Here is a 16,990-nt window from a genome sequence, read left to right as displayed (position 1 = left end):
AAAAAATTCTGAAAGATGTTATTTAAACGTGGCAGAATTAATGTCTCTCTCGGTATAAAACACACATCAGAGATATGCTTGGTTAAATCGTCATAAAGGTATAAAAGTTTAGCGGCTCGGCTAACCGATAAGAAATAATGCAACATGTTTGGCAGTTGCTTGCATGGAACCCAAAAGCATTTTGTCCTCCCAAGGCAGACCTGCCTCGGGAGTAAGTGTGCACAGCAATATAGCAACTACTTTAAGGCCCCCGTAGCTATATTTATAAGAAGAACCTTCTATTTTAAGCAATCCACCACTGAGCTAGGCTGCATGCTAGTCAGTGCTGGATGTCAGAAAATATCCCAGCCACAGCTACACTATGGGCTCTGCCACTACACTTTAACTATTTTCCTCCCCATTTTCCTGCTAAAAAGATTTGTTTTAACAAGCAGTGGAAAGAGTGAAAGAAAGTAGAAAAAGGAGAATTTACCTGAAATTCAAGAAGAGCCAGTAATTTCTCCACTGTAAGCTAGTTGAGACCTTGTGAGATCTTTGAAGGATTACATTTGTTATCGTTGGTGCACTTTTTAAAAAAATATTTCAACCTTTAGAACTTGATCTATAGCATGTCCTTGGAAATTAGTTAAATTAGTGGATTGGGTGGCTCGATGGTGTGTTAAGCCCCCAGCGCCGACTTCAAGGCAACGCTGCGACCATCGACTTGAAGGCACCTAACCCTAACCTTAACTCTAACCATAACCATTGCCTTATCCTAGTGCCTTCCAGTCAGCGCTGCCTGGAAGACAATATCGGGGGCTTAAAACACCAAACACTGATTGGGTGGCGGTTGTGTAAAATGACACCTTTTAGTCAACAGTTACACCATTGTTCTAAATCAGTGGGCAACGTGTATGCAAGTAACCATAGCAACAGTACTGTATGTCAGCAATGGGCAACATTACCAGATGAGTCAGACTAATCTAACAATGGGTTGAATTCCTACAAACTAATTTTGACAAAAGGAGGACAAGGTTGCATTAAGAAAAGTGATCCATTGTTGCCTTTTCATTCTGTTCCCCTTTGTGTTCAAAATGGGTTAGTTATACCAACCAAGAAGCCATACTGTATGAACTGACAGGTAATGAATTCATGACAGCCTGATGACTGTTATCCTGCAACATTGGCACAACATAGCGGGAAAACCAACTTTGGCAGAAAGTCATGCTGCACTTTAATCCTTCTCAGGTGTTTATTGTGTGTATTGTTCATTTATTATTATTTTTTCCACAAAAAATAACTGATTATGAGCATTATTAGCTGAGACTGCAACTGGACCTTAGATGTAATCAATAATGACAAACAGGATGGCATCTTGTACAGTAATACTGCAGACGGAATAGCAACAAGCCCCTCCAAATTTAAAGACAAAACACGTCATTTGTCCATATCCTCTAGAACTACACATAGAAATGTTTTCTGATGTGACGCCAAACCGTTACAAGTCGATGTTGAAAAATAAATCAATTTTAAATTGCCAGCTTTCACAGCAGCCTAAACAAACAAAGCAACGAAGCAAACAGGCTAATGCTACATAAATAATTTTAACCGTACCAGCTTAATGTGTGAAAGCATTCCATAGCTTGTCTGTAATAATTGGCCGTGGTATAACTGAGAAGAAATACTATCTCGGTGGAAGGTGTCACTCTGCTTTACATCTAAGCCAAGGTTTTTTATCGTCACAGTCTCTGTGTTGAAGTAAGACAAGAGACCAAGAAACATTATTTCGTCCTAGGGTTCCCCATCTGATAGGATGGATGCTCTGTAGGTATGGAGCTGTATGTATGGACTTTTCTCTAATAATTTGTTATAAGGAGATTCTGAAACGTTTTACCTTAAAAAGCTATTCAAATGAAATAATCAGGGGGAACATCACATTTCCTCCCAAATGAAAGACATATAACCCATGACAAGGGGTCGTGAGTAGATATTAGCAGTACTAGTACTACTGGCACTAGTAGCTGCCAGTAGCTCCTCACCGGAGGCTGATTGGTTCGATAAGCTGGTAGTACAGACACAAACACATTACTTAAAGCCTGACAAGATGGATTTTTGTGTGATATGTGATCCCACAATTCTTGTGTGATCTCATGATATTGTGACAATCTAGCTGCCTTGCAAGGTAAAATGTATGCTCAAGTCAAGACCAAATTCTTCAAATTCAACCAAGATCTGATCCTGGATTCATGACTTGTGGCACGCAAATAAGCATTTTAGCGTGCAGTTTGGTGTGATCTTTTTTCATAAAGAAACAAGAGCGACGGAGACAAAGATAGAACTGTGTGTAACGGAGGTAAGCCAGCTTCAGTTTTCACAGCCGGCTTGGGCAAACACAGCCAATCAGTCACCCCTCTGCCAGTCTTTTTTCTCTCTTTTTAGCTATCACCATTTATGGTACCAACTGGGAAGGCAATGTTTTGGACACTCTTTAAAAATGCATCCCATTAAAGAATTTGAATTGAATGTCTTTCAAAATTCAAATCAGATAACTAATCTGTTGTATTAAGCTCCAGTTGGGTTTTTAAGGTTGCCCATTCCAGATAATTAACTTCTCAACCCATGTTCCTCCATTTTTTATTGATGGCTCTGGTCACACTGCTGGTACTGGAGATCTATCCTATCCACATATGATGAGATTATCCAAATTAGGAAACCATCTGGTGCTCAGTGCTGTGCTGTTGATAGTTATTTTTATACCATTCAAGATACAAATGTCGAAAAAAGAAAATTGAATTTGCATCATACCTTTAAAAACATCATTAGCTGAATAATATGAAAAGATTGAATGTTTTCTACCTAAAGTCTGCCTGATGCATTATGTGTTTGACATTAAAGTAGTGCTAGGGGAGCCCAAACCCAATCAATCTCAGCAAGGCAGTTAGAGAGAAACCAATTGTGTAAGTGTTCAGATTTTTTTGATTGGTGTCCCAGGTGACCAGTGCTGTCAGTAATGAGATATAATATGTGTAGCCCTGGGAGACTTCTATTCACATAATGCCTGGGGAGACAAGAGTTGCAATGGCATTTGAAATCTAATTGGAAATACTTTCCAAGTGAATAAAGGGGGACACTACTCTTGCCACACAATCAAGCATCACAAAACTATATTAAAACAGTCCCAGCATTCCATGTTCCAGATCTCAGTCATCACTGCAGCAAAATAAAACCTGCTTTTGAAACAGGAATTGGTGACCATGTGTAAAATATCCCCTGTAAAAATAGGATTTTACTTCAGTCTCATGTAGGCCTGTCATGATAATTTATACCAGGAGTTAATTAGGGTTAGGGAGCACAATATCTACCATTTTTGAGAATAAGTTATGGTTATGCAAACCAATTAGCAGTGACCTCTGACAGCCATTCAAATATCTACTATGTATCCTGTGATTAACATGAATTGATTACCTGCTTATCATTTTATTTTCTATTTTCATTATTTTGTCCCATTTTTAAAACAGCCTCTGTCTCATGATTGTCTGAATGTTACAACACAATTCTAGAAATCTAGAATTGAATTTCAAATCCTACTCCTGACCTACAAAGCTCTTAATGGTCAGGCACCATCATATCTTAAAGCGCCCATATTATGCTCATTTTCAGGTTCATAATTGTATTTTAAGGTTGTACCAGAATAGGTTTACATGGTTTAATTTTCAAAAAACACCATATTTTTGTTGTACTGCACAGTTCTCTCTCACTGCTGCAGATCCTCTTTTCACCTGGTCTCTGTTTTAGCTACAGAGTGAGACCTCTTTTCTTCTTCTTCTTCTTCTTCTTCTTCTTCTTCTTCTTCTTCTTCTTCTTCTTCTTCTTCTACTATCTTTGATTGCACTCGCACATGTGCAGTAGTTAAGATGTAGCTCATGTCAGCTAGCTCCATAGACAGTAAAAGAAAGGCTGTTTCTCCAACTTTGGTCAGTTACAAGGCAGGATTAGCTGGGAGACTTCTAAATGAGGGCGCACATGTAAGTAGTTCTTTTGTAGATTATGGTGAACTTGTGTGTGTTATAGCAGTGCTTTGCTATTGAGAATGAGGTAGCATGCTAGTGTTAGCATTAGCGTTAGCATGCTAACGCTAACGCTACGAGCTAACGGTTGCGGTTAGCCAGCTCGTTGACGTCACAAGCCGTGCTGATTTTGAACAGCTCACCCGGAGACTGAAGGCAGGACACATTCAGAAACCGTATCTCACTCAAAACAGCATGGATGGATTTTTTTCAAAGTTTGTATGCGTGTGGAAGCACCAGAGACACAAAAGAACACCCCAAATCCCAGAAAAAGTGTTTTTTTCATAATATGGGCACTTTAAAGAGCTCATAGTACCATATTGCTCCACTAGAACACTGTGCTCCCAGAATGCAGATATAATTATGGTACTTGAGTCTCCAAAAGTAGAATTTCAACTACCAAGCTCCTCTCTTGTGGAACCAGCTCCTAGTTTTGGTTCGGGAGGCAGACACATTTCAGAGTAAACTTAAAACTCTTGTCTTTGATGAAGCTTATAGTTAAGGATGGCTCAGGTTTGCCTTGGACCATCCCTTAGTTATGCTGCTATAGGTTTAGACTGCCGTGGGACTTCCTGTGACACGCTGAGCTCCTCTCTCCTCCTCTCTCTCTCCATATGTGTGCATTCATGTCCCATTAATGCATGTTACCTACTTAGTTTCCCCCCGTTATGCTTTCTCACCTTGCAGATTTCCTTGGATCCTGGTGGCACCTGGATCAAGTTTGCAGCTGTTGCCGTGGTCCTGCTTTACGCCCTGCTACGCCCTGCACTACTACTACTATTATTACTCATAAATCATAGTTCTATTATTTTTTACTGTTATTACAATTGCCACTGTCATGTCATTCCATTATTCCCACTGCTATAATCATTATGAGCCATATTTTTGTATATCTGTCTCCCCCCCCAACCGGTCGAGGCAGATGGCCGTCCACCAAAAGCCAAGGTCTGCCTTAGGTTTCTGCCTATTGAGAGAAAGTTTTACCTCGCCACTGTCGCACCAAATGCGTGCTCTTGGGGGGAATTGTTGGGTCTCTGTACATTATAGAGTGTGGTCTAGACCTACTCTATCTGTAAAGTGTTCTGAGATAATGTCTGTTGTGATTTGAAACTATCAATAAAATTGTTTCAAGAATAGTTTGGCTTTTTGATAAATATGCTTATTTGCTTTCTTGCTAGGAGTTAGACTAGAAGATCAATACCTGTCTGTCGGTTTAATATGACACTTTGCCTATTCATTTATTCATTGATCATTTTGGTGAATTACATTTTCTTTTTTTTTTTATACATTTCAGTGGGAAATGTTAGTTAAGAATTGTGAAGTCCCAAAAGACAATATTGAAACACCCCAAAAACACAGGCCTATACCCAAATACACTGCCACTGGCAGACATGACTGGCAACACTGAAATTCCTGTCAATGGGTAAAAAATAGACATACATTTTTGTCGTAGCTGCAGTACAATAAACTATGTTTTCATTATTATACATACTGTACTATTGTAAATAGTATGGCATTTAAACAGCAAAACTGACAACTTTGTAAATAATCCATTTGCAATTTGCATTATTTTAAACACATGCAAGTCAGGACCAATAGAGACCGTCATGTATTTCACATATGTCATTTAAGGGAAGCAATCCAAAACATGCTGAATGTTGCTTATCTTGAGATTGTATGTTACTGTGTCTTCTCTCTAAGGCACACATCACTTACCTCTGCTTCTCCTCCTGTCTATAAACACCATGGCACATTGCACTGTGAGAGCTCACTTCCAATCAATTTATATGTATCTGTTTCTGTTGAGCTACGAGCAGACATTTCTCAGATGTTACAGCTGCAGCAGCATTTCCAAAGCCTGCCTCTACATTACATTTCATCTCTGTCTATGGCTCTGTTTTTCATCCACTCCTCAGCAGCCTCACTCACTATGTTTATATTCATAGCATATGTATATGCACAACTGTCACATACCTGATTTAAATGCATCTCAGTGGGAATAAGTGCTCAAAAACTACTGTAGGTCTCTGTCGGGCTGTTTGAGAGAGAGTGACGGCGGGGTAAAATGTGCAGCTGCTCTGTGGGATGGATTGAATGCACGTTTGGGCTCATGGTGCTTGGGGAGGCAGAGTTGCCATGCATGGTGAGACTGGAGGTGGTGACACATGAGACAAGGCCATGCCAACGTTCAGGCTGCACATAAACAAAACCAAAGTCATGCTCCAGATGAAGCATTAGCCTGAAGGAACATAAATCTGTTGTCCAAAGGCCTTGACATCCAATTAACTCACAGACAAAGGAAAAAGGAGCTGAGGTTTTGGACACCAAAAAATATAACATTTTTTTCAGTGGGTTTTAAGGTCATTCTGTTACACAGCAACCCTGTCAGTTTTACAACATTTCATGCTCTAGTTTTTAAAACCTCCTCCTGTGAGAGCAAATGTATGTTTAATATTCTTCTGTTATACAACATGCATTAACTGAATCTTGCATTTAAATGAACTTGAAAAGTATTGTTTCCTTAATCTGCATAGCACACCCAATATTACAGGGCAGACCTATGAAGAATGAAGATCATTAAACAATGCTCCAATTTATATGGGAGTGACATGCTTGCATGAGCACTTATGAGATGATAATTGATAAAATCCCAGGCACAGGAAGCAGAGAAGAGTGCTCAGCTCGTTTCATAAAGGATAGAACTTTATTTTAAGTGGACTGAGGTCACAGCAACATTTTGCAACCTTAAAAATGAACCTTTTTTTTTTAGAGAAGTGCACTTTGCATGAGGACGATTTGATACACTAACAGATGTATGGCAAATGCAAATGTTTGCTTAAGTGGAGGCACACAGATCCTTGAGAGCTGGCAGGGTTTCATATCTCAAAGGCATCTCTGGGTGGAAATATCGTACAGAAGTCTCCACTGATCACAACATATGACATTTACAAAATGAGATTGCTTTATCTAAGTGCACTGTGAAAGCCATTATTCCCAACAAATCCACACTTTTAGATTAGATTTGTTCCTGCTCAGTGCCACAGAACAGATAGCACTGTCCTTGGTTATCACATCATCTTTTTTTCCTCCGTATATCACAAATGGTTAAATGCCAGCTTACATCACAGCCTGCTCAAGCATTTATAAACCTATTCATACTACAGCTTACATCGCACTCTGCTAACCTTGTATTTACTACACTGCTCTGACCCACAGCCCATAAGACATGTTCAACCCCATGCTCAAGCCATTGTTATGTCCATGGCTTACAGAAGATGTCTTTGGACAGTCAGCTGCCTTGACATCAATGGCTGAAAATGACAATGAGGCCACTGTTGACTGGGAAAGAAGAGCTGCTGGTCTGGAAAGCATTCTTGGATTTCAATGTGATAGGATTTGACACTTCAGGTCAAACACTAAACAGAAATAAAGTGTCAATCTTTGGCTAATATTGTACAATCACAGTGCATTTTAACCTCACATTGAATAATATAGCTAGAGGAGCGTGGCGCGACAGAAGCGTTGCACGGTCAAATGGATCTGTACCGTCAGCCTGGCAAACTTCGAGTCTGGGAAAGAGGGGGCGGGGGAGGCGACTCCCTCCAGTATTTTGAATTTGTACTGCAGTAACTATTTGAAACACTAGCTGTCAGTATTACATATTGCGCCTTTAACCATAGTCCTCATAAATCGAGTTTAAAATGCCAACACAAAGGAAGCCCAAGGCAATGGATATCCAGCCTAAATGACTGAAATCCGTCGACGAAAATTTCCGTCGGCAACGGAGCAATCCCGGAAGTTAAACGTCTACGACATAGACTATCCTGAATGTGTACCACATTTCACGTCACTTTAACTCGTAGCCTACTGTAGATGTTGAGACATTTCACTGGATAAATGAAAACTTCCTCAGAATATCATCAAGTAAATTAGACACATGCTCTGGGCAACATACTATATATATCTGTACCTAAATGAATAGCAAGTCATCCAGTGGTTGTCGAGATATTTCAGTCTCAAAGTGGGGGACCGACTGACTGACCGACATTGCTATTGACATATGCTGCTAGCATAGCTAAAACATGTAATATTCAAAGTAAATGTAAATCAAATTGAAGCACAGGTCAGAAAGTAGATCACTGTGATACACATAACGCTGTCTGTGGAGGGATACACTACCACTGTAGCTTGGAAAGGAAATGCCAACAAGGACTGGTACATTTTCAAGAAAAAACATAAAGAAGTAAAAAAAAAAGTAAAATGGACATCTGAATGGAAATGTCATCCAACGTGTGTCTAAAGAAATAGGGGCATGTGCAACATAGAATATGTATATTTAACAAGTGAGAGAAAGTTCAAACAGTGCTAAAGGTCATTGCAACGAGAACAACTGGATGACATCTGACAGTATGCAAATCATACTGCTGCTGCAGCTGAGGCTGCAACACCACCACAGTGCTCTTGTACTGCTTACAACGGAGCAACTACAGTCAGGGGGTTTCACAAATGTACTTTAAAGCTCCATGTGAAGACGTTTCTTACAGTAAAATATAATTATTTTTAATATATCAGTTTTGTAGTAGCCAGTTTTAAAGGCAGTTAAGGGGAACTCCATTAAGTTTACACATCAAGATCAATTTAAACATCAAGTGGACTACTGTGAATCTAGCCTAAATTGTAAAATGTCTTCAGCGGAGCTGTGTCAAGACTGAGAAAAAACCCTTCATGATCTCATTGGGGTTATCGTGGCTTGTGCTTGAGACTACATTTTTTTTAATGGAAAGTCTGTGTTGCAAATGTTACAAATTGGTGTCATGGCTGTTTACCAGGCAGGAAGGGTCTAACAGAACATGCTATTGAGTTGTTTTTTGTTCATTTTTGGAACTTGTGGAATGAAAAGTCAGGATATATCAACCTCCGCTGCATCAATTCTGACCATTTGTTTTTAGCCACACTGTGGCAAAGTAGCATGGTCATCCCTAAAGGATTGATCCTTAATCACTTTGTTGATCCCCTGACATTTTTATGTAATACCAATATAAGGGACTGTTCGTTATTTATTTCAGGGGCCACTGGAGGAGTTTTGGGATCTTTAGTCAAAATAGACCTGACCCTCCTTCACCAGCAATACATTTTGGATGACCCTCCAAAATGATAAGAAAAAAAGGGATGACCCTCCCCAACTATTTATTGATGTCTTCTATACTGGTTTGCACTTGGCAAAGACATACAGATAGTCATTATTCTTTTACAGCCATCACATATGTGATTAAACCTCTGCATTCTCATCTTACGCATCCCACTCCTCTATTATGGTGTGGGGTCCATTTCAGTAGATTTACTCACTAACATTGTTGTGGAAACACAATAAGCATGGGAACTAAATGCACACTTCCTGCATTACTGCATTACTTCAAATACTAAATTACTCATCTAGTAAACTAGTATTCACATCAAATAAAACAATAAAACATTGAGACCAAACAACAACAACCAAGCACACTAGGTAATAACAAATTCAACACTGGTTGCTATGGACTCGTCACTAGGCTTCCTCAGTCATTGTATATTTTAGCACATAGGTAAAGCTGCCAAAGCTGAACATTATCAAAAACTCCATTTCTCAGACAAGCGTCAATTTGGGAGCTTGCATGCTACCACTCCTTCCTTCTCAAATGCCTTGAAAAGGCTGTCGTTTATATATACTGTATATAATATCACCATTATAATATTTGAGTTGGGTATGGCTACAGCCTGGAGACCTCCCGTCTCATGCCCTCCCGGCTGGTGCTCTCCGCGAGTTTCGACTTTTCAAAATAAAAGCTTGTGTCTGGTCCGCTATGTTTTCGTATGGTGTTTTGGATGTTTTTGAACTAAACAGTACGGCAATCATGCTAATGAGTAAAATTATTTTTTCAGCAGATGTCTTAATTACAACACGATGGAGCTAGCAAAGCAGTTTTGTGTTTATATGTGCGAGCGGGATTTATTCAGTTTGGGGAATCCCACGGTCTCTAAAGCTACAGCTCAAACTGTCTGGCTGACTAAACAGGGAGGGACCCATCTGCTAGCGATAGGGGCCGAGACTGAGAGAGCTACATGGAGCTACATGGATAAATATGCACCAAACAAGCCACTTTGAGATGTTGCTGTTCTCATGAATACAAAAGTTGGGTGACCTTCCCCCCTAGACAAAAAATAATTGGATGACCCTCCCCTCAACAAAGAATAAAAAGACATGACCCTCCCCTATTTTCCTCCGGTGGTCCATTCCATAAATACCGAACAGTCCCTAAGCATAAACTTGTACATTATTCAGTGAAAAACAGATTCTCAATATCTTACATAGATTGGCAAAACAGTTGACATTCATGGTTCCAGAACATGAATCCTTATGACTCTGGTTATCCCCTGACTTTTCATCTAGTGCCACTAGCAAGTTTTTTTTGGGCTCAGATATGTTGTCTCCACAGGATAAATTTCACTGATTCTGACTCCCCTGACTAATCATCTATGGCCATCATGAGGTATGAATTTAAAATATCCGCAAAAATGACCATTTACATTATCATCCTGTGTAAATGGCTAAAAGTAGTGAACCACAATTTTGAATTAATTCGCAATTTCCTCTGCCGCAGGCAACAATAAATCACACGCATCATGCTATTTGTATAAATCAAATATTTTGACGCCTTTCTGACAACAATACAATTTGACTGTTTAGCAAACCTTAGTAAATATCCCATTCCTATCCTTAGTCTTGTTAAATCAATCTATTATGAGTCCAATAACTTCATGGAAGTGCAGAATTGCCTACTCTGATCCATGCTGTAGACTGGATTGTATTGCCTAAAGTAGAAGTTTTTGATCCTCTTTGTTCATGATGAGAAAAAAAAAACATGTTTCTTGATCCAAAATGATCTGCAATCACCAGGCAGCTCACACTTGTTTATTTTCCAACAAATGCAGAAGGCTGCACAAATTTGGACTTGTTGTCCAAGGTGCTATAATTGGGCCAAGTTGTCACGTACAGCTTTGATTGAGAAACAAGTTATTTATACTGCAACATAACTTTGGGTAGAGGGTAAACTGTTGTTTTGGATAATGGAGTGTTCATCTGAAGAGATCAAGACAGGATCAGTGTGGCAGTCAGCCATCTCTCCCACAGGAACACACTGAAAAACACAAAGTGTCTGTTAATTTTCTCGCTGGCTGACGCCTCGGGGGTAGAACAACATTTGCAAAGCCTTCCCTGGAAGTGTGACCTTGGGCCCTGGTCTAGTACTTAGACAGGGAAAGCTAAACAGGTTTTGCATACCAAGAGAGGTGCCTTCTTGTTTTCAGTCCAGCGGGGAGCCACATAATAGCATACCGGAGCAGGTCGAACGATCCCTTCCTCTAACTTCCCCTCTGTTTACTCTGTCCTGAACACCTGCTGTCTCTCAGCCTGTAAATTAGAGGGTGCAACACAGGAGCAGTGTAATATATATGTGGGAGTGCAGCACACAAGGATTAATTGCCAGCACAGTGATAAGAGCCCTCCTCCTCTCTGTTTCTCTCTTCCGTCTCTCACCAGAGACTTCAGAACTCCCACTTCCAAAGCCCTACAAGCACAATACTACCTCTGCCAAAACAGGTCCATGTGAATTGAATGATGATACATCTGTGGTGACAGAACAATAGCTAGGCTTTCACACCTCCAGTTATATATGTATCTATTAGTCTTATCAGTTGAACATCTGCTGGCGAATTTCAGTTGAATACGACAAAGGTGGTCGTTTGGCTGTAGGGAGGAAGCAAGAAAATGAGGAGAAAGGGTTGAAAATTGGACCCATAGAAATAGAATTAGAGTAAGGACATTGGACTGTTTGCCATGATCATTTGACTAGTTCAAAAGAAAATGGTAAATGGATATGCTTTGATATAACACCTTCCTACGTTACCGGACAAGCACTTTACAATTTACCTCTCAGAGCTGACATTGACATTTTTGGTTTTGTGTGAGATATCTTGACTAACATTGAATGAATTGGCACAACATTTTCCATAGATATTCATTGTTCCCATAGAATAACTTTTGGGGAACCCATGACTTTGCATCTAGTGACGGCATCAGGTCAAAATGTCAATTTGTCAAAATATTTTGGTTGATGACAAATTACTTGGAAAACTAATGGCATTGTGATCCGCCTCAGCTGTACTTTGTGTTTAGTGCTAAATGGCAAATTAATTAAATATTGTCATTGTGAACATGTTAGCATGTTGAAGCATTTAGCTCAAAGCACAGCTGAGATTAAGTATAGGCTCACAGAGAAGTGAACGTGGCAGTAGACTCTGGTTTGAATTCTTCATAATGCTAAATGAGTGTTACTTTGACTGTACTAAGTGTTTTGCACATATAACAACATAAAACAGGAACAGGACAAGCATTGTCAAAGGGAAATAAACCTATGAGAAGTTGATTTTATGTATTATGTGACCATCCAATATAATCAACAACCACTCAAAGTTGCTACCATTTGAACATGAAACATTTTTATAACTCAGATTCTCAAGTAGTGGTATATTATTTCATTTTTCCAAAGCCAACTTGCCACTAGCTTTAGAACCACTTGTAATTTGGATTTAGAAACATTAACTAGAACACCCACATGCTAAATATTTTATTTGGTTTTTGAATCTGAAATGAAGCATAAACAGACATCACTTGCATTTTGTAAGTAGGTTACACTATGTAGAGTTTTTATTTTTTAATTTTGTTTATTTAAATTCTGGTCCACAGAAATCAGAACACAGGTTTTATATTCCATCATCTACTTGCCCTAACAACATAGAGGAGCCAACACGTATTAACCAACACACATATTGACGGTGCAACCGGTGCAGCTGCTACAGCAATGTAATTGTTACCTCTCATATGTTGGAACAGGCACAGCTACTGTAATCTATGTCTGTGATAACATTTGGCAGCGCTGCCATAGATGACTAATGATGAATTAGTGAAGGTGCCGTCATCCATTCATTCATACTGTTTAGGCCTATAATGATTTGCTTTGCTTTTCTTGATGGCTATTTGTTCCATGCTTATCGACATACAGTGTAAGCTACCTTTGTATTGATTTGTAAAGGTAGGCTTGCTAAATCTATTTCGGATGTTTGATTGCTGGAGAAATCAGGCTGCTGTGGTTTGAGTTGAGGGCAGTCTGTTTGATTAGTGTTTAAAATAGTGTCTTTTAAATTTGGTGCTTTGGCTGCTGTCCGTGGTGCTGATCTAAGGCTGGTTTGCAGGACGGGAGTTGCATGGTGAGCCTCGCCATGGTGATATAGCAATTTTCCGCTTTGCAATTGTCGGGATTGGTTGTGTGTCTCCATGTGTGCGCATGAGCGTGCAATGTGGTTGGGGTGAGGGCCAAGAAAAAAAATATTTGCACTGGAGCCAATCACAATTATGTTAGGCTGCTGGGACCCACTCATAGACCCTGACCACTTTTCTACACGTACGAAGCCACTGCTTGGTCCCCTTATCAGTTTCCAACATTTGTGTTTTTCGTAATTTGTTCAGTCATGTTTAAACTATATTTAGAAATATTTCAACATCAGCGTTTGTCCTCCAGCAGTACTAATGAAATGATTCATGAATTTATATTATTGTGGCTGAACTTTGAAACTCCTTGCTTATCTGCTTTAAAGTGCCCATATTATGTAAAAATCACTTTTTCTAGGATTTGGGGTGTTATTTTGTGTCTCTGGTGCTTCCACACGCATACAAACTTGGAAGAAAAAAAACATTCATGCTGTTTTGAGTGAGATACGGGTTTCTGAATGTAACCTGCCTTCAGTCTCCGGGTGAGCGGTTCAAAATCTGAGAAACAGCTAGCTAGCAATTGTGAGCCTTACCTAGCTACTGCGCATATGCGACTCCCAACAAAGATGGTACAGAAGTAGGATGTCTCACTCTGTAGCCAAAATAGAGACCTGATCACACAGGGTGAAAAGAGGAGCTGCAGCAATGTGCAGTACAACAAAAATATGGTGTTTTTTGATAATTAAACCATGTAAACCTATTCTGGTACAACCTCAAAATACAATTATGAACCTGAAAATCAGCATAATATGGCCACTTTAATACTGGAGCTGTAGCTCAGCTTCCAATTTGGGCAAATTTCTGCAGCCAGGATACTGACTCCATATTTTCCCACACCATTTCAACTTATTTTCCAAACTTGCCAGTTCCTTTCTGAATCCACTTTAAAATTACGGACCAGACTTTGCATGTTCATTCAATGGATTATTTTGGTTAGGGATGCACCAATACCGATGCCAGTATCGGGTATCGGTCCAATGCATGTACTCGTACTTATAGTCATAAAATTACTCTGATACTACCACACCCGATACCACCTCATAGCAATGTGACAATAACTACTCCGTCAAGCAGGTATAGGTGATGGAAGAGGAGCAATGCCAGCCGTTTGGAGATGTTTGGCTGTAAAAAAGTAACTAAGCTCTTGCCCAATGCATGATTACACTTGACGACCAGCCATTGTCAGTCATTAGTAATACTGGGTTTCCACGTCTTTTCAGTGTACTGGAGCCGAGAGATTCCCAGCCGTCACCACATCACAGAAACCGTGTTTCCAAAGCTGCTTTGTGGAAAAGCACAACAGCAGCCTGTTGCCCGTAAACTTCACCACTGATATTACGTAACGGTGATAGCCCAATGTCTCAAATCAGCTTAACCGGCATAAACATGAAAAAATTGATATTTCAATCTGCTCTGTCCGCATGCGGTTTCTACACAGCGCTGCTGCGATTTCTTTTTCCACAAACAGGCTGAAACGAAAGCTCTCGGTGTGTAGTATAACTGTTTTGACTGTTATGGTTTACCACAAGTCTTTAAATTTGGACAAAATCTTGTGAACTTAGCTGCTGACATAAACAAACCATCCTCTCCGCTGGATCGGTAAATCCACATGGGTACTTAATATGCACGTGAATGACGTCATTGGACTTTGCATTCTTCACTCTTTCTAAACTTCACTCAGTATTTTGATATTAGGAATTATATGATGTATTTTATTGACACTAGCCCAGGGAAATGTCCAGACCCAGGCACTGAGCTTTGAATAGAAAAAAAGGCATGGTACTTTGAAAATAGGCTACTGCTTTGTTTTAATATCAGAGAAGGCCAAAATTATCTGTGTCTGAAAACACCCTCAGACCCCAGAGGGATTATTAAGTACTTGTATCTGTACTCGTTATCTGCTAATTACCCAAATGTAAGTACTTGTACTTGTACTTGTACTTGATTAGTATCGGTGCATCCCTAATTTTGATGAAGTTTTACTCCTTTACTAATCCAAAAGGCCTTTCAGATCCAGTGGTTTACGTCTTTTAGGTGTTGCAGATTCCAGGTTAAAGTCACGGGGTGATGGAGGTTTTGCAGTAGTGGAGTTTGAGCAGTACATTTAGTATTCAGTCTGCTGGCCTGGCACTGTCTCTGTTTTGCTGTTTAACATTTTTATAGATTCACCTTTCTGACTAAGGGCTGTTCCGTTGCACAATAGTGTTTTGTCATGTTAGCACAGCCATCTGTTGGTTTTGCTTTTATATCTTTTATACAGATATCTTTTGATAGATTTCTTTCTTTGTGTCTAAAGTTGGTTTACATTTTTGGGGGCTACAGATGTTCTTATGTTTGTAATTTCACTTCATTTCCCTTTCTCTAAAAAAAACATACTGCAATTTGCCTTGTCAAAGTTATAAAATTCTAGAATGCAACAATCTGAAGCAACGTCTATCCCGGTACACCTGCTACAGCAATTTTGAATTGTTGGTTGGGTGAAATTTGATTTAAATGGTCCAACCCAGCTTGCTTATTGGTGATAATAAGGAGCTTTTTAAATAGTGTGGATTATTTCCCTCAGATACTCAAAGCAGAAAAGATGGAGCTGCATTGCTCTTCGTATATAATTAAGGGATCCCTTAGCATAGGCAGCATTACAACTTCTCTCAGAATTGATTTGACAGCCCTAAGCCTGCCTCTTTTTGTAGCGCGCACATCCCATCCGTTTGTCACCTCTTAGTAAGAAAAGAGTCGCTCAAGCTGAAAATGTGTTGCAAGACTAATATTTACGGAATATCAGTTATCCTAATGCACTATAGAGCAAGCAGCATAATGCCTGAACATTGGGCTTATGGTGCACACTGCATGACAAATATATGCTGTTGTCAGTGATACATGTGATTAGAAAAGGCAGTCCCTGGAGCATTACACAGTCCTAATAGAGACACAGTGTGAAAAAAGAAGGCTTGACCGTGTTTGACAGTAATCAGTTCAAGCGGCAATGATGATGTAATGAAAAGTATTGCTTTAACATGGACAGTCATTACCGTTGACTTACATCATTAATAGGCCATGGCCACCTAATAGCTCTGAATCGTTCATCATTTTAACCCCTTCATCCCTGAACGTTGTTATGAGCCAACAGCTTCTTCCTTCCATTCCTTCATTACTTAGGGAACATTATTTGCTACAGTATTTCAAATACTGATCTGCGCTGTTCCACAACACATGTAACATTCTCTTACCTGATACCGATAGAACGAGCAAGATCCTCCGCTTGTGTGAGTAACGTTACATCCCGGTACCAAACACACAGACATCCTAGCTTCAGCGAGACGTCATCCACGTGACTTTGAAGTGTGTAGTCTTTCTAATTACGTATTTTCACAGTCTTATACTTCAAAAGTTTAACAATAAAACTGAGACTTTCTTGACTTTTATCTTTTGTCTTGAAAATTATCTTTCAAACTGACGAACATCATATGTGTAATTCATAACTCAATTCAAACGGGATCAAAACATTATTTGTCTTTCCCCATTCACTACCGTCCATATTTTTTACGGATTAAGGTCCCATGGCGGTCCATCGGAAGGGGAG

This window comes from Sander vitreus, chromosome 4 (assembly GCF_031162955.1).
Source record: "Sander vitreus isolate 19-12246 chromosome 4, sanVit1, whole genome shotgun sequence".
Lineage (NCBI taxonomy): Eukaryota > Metazoa > Chordata > Actinopteri > Perciformes > Percidae > Sander > Sander vitreus.
This window is presented reverse-complemented; position numbering follows the sequence as displayed.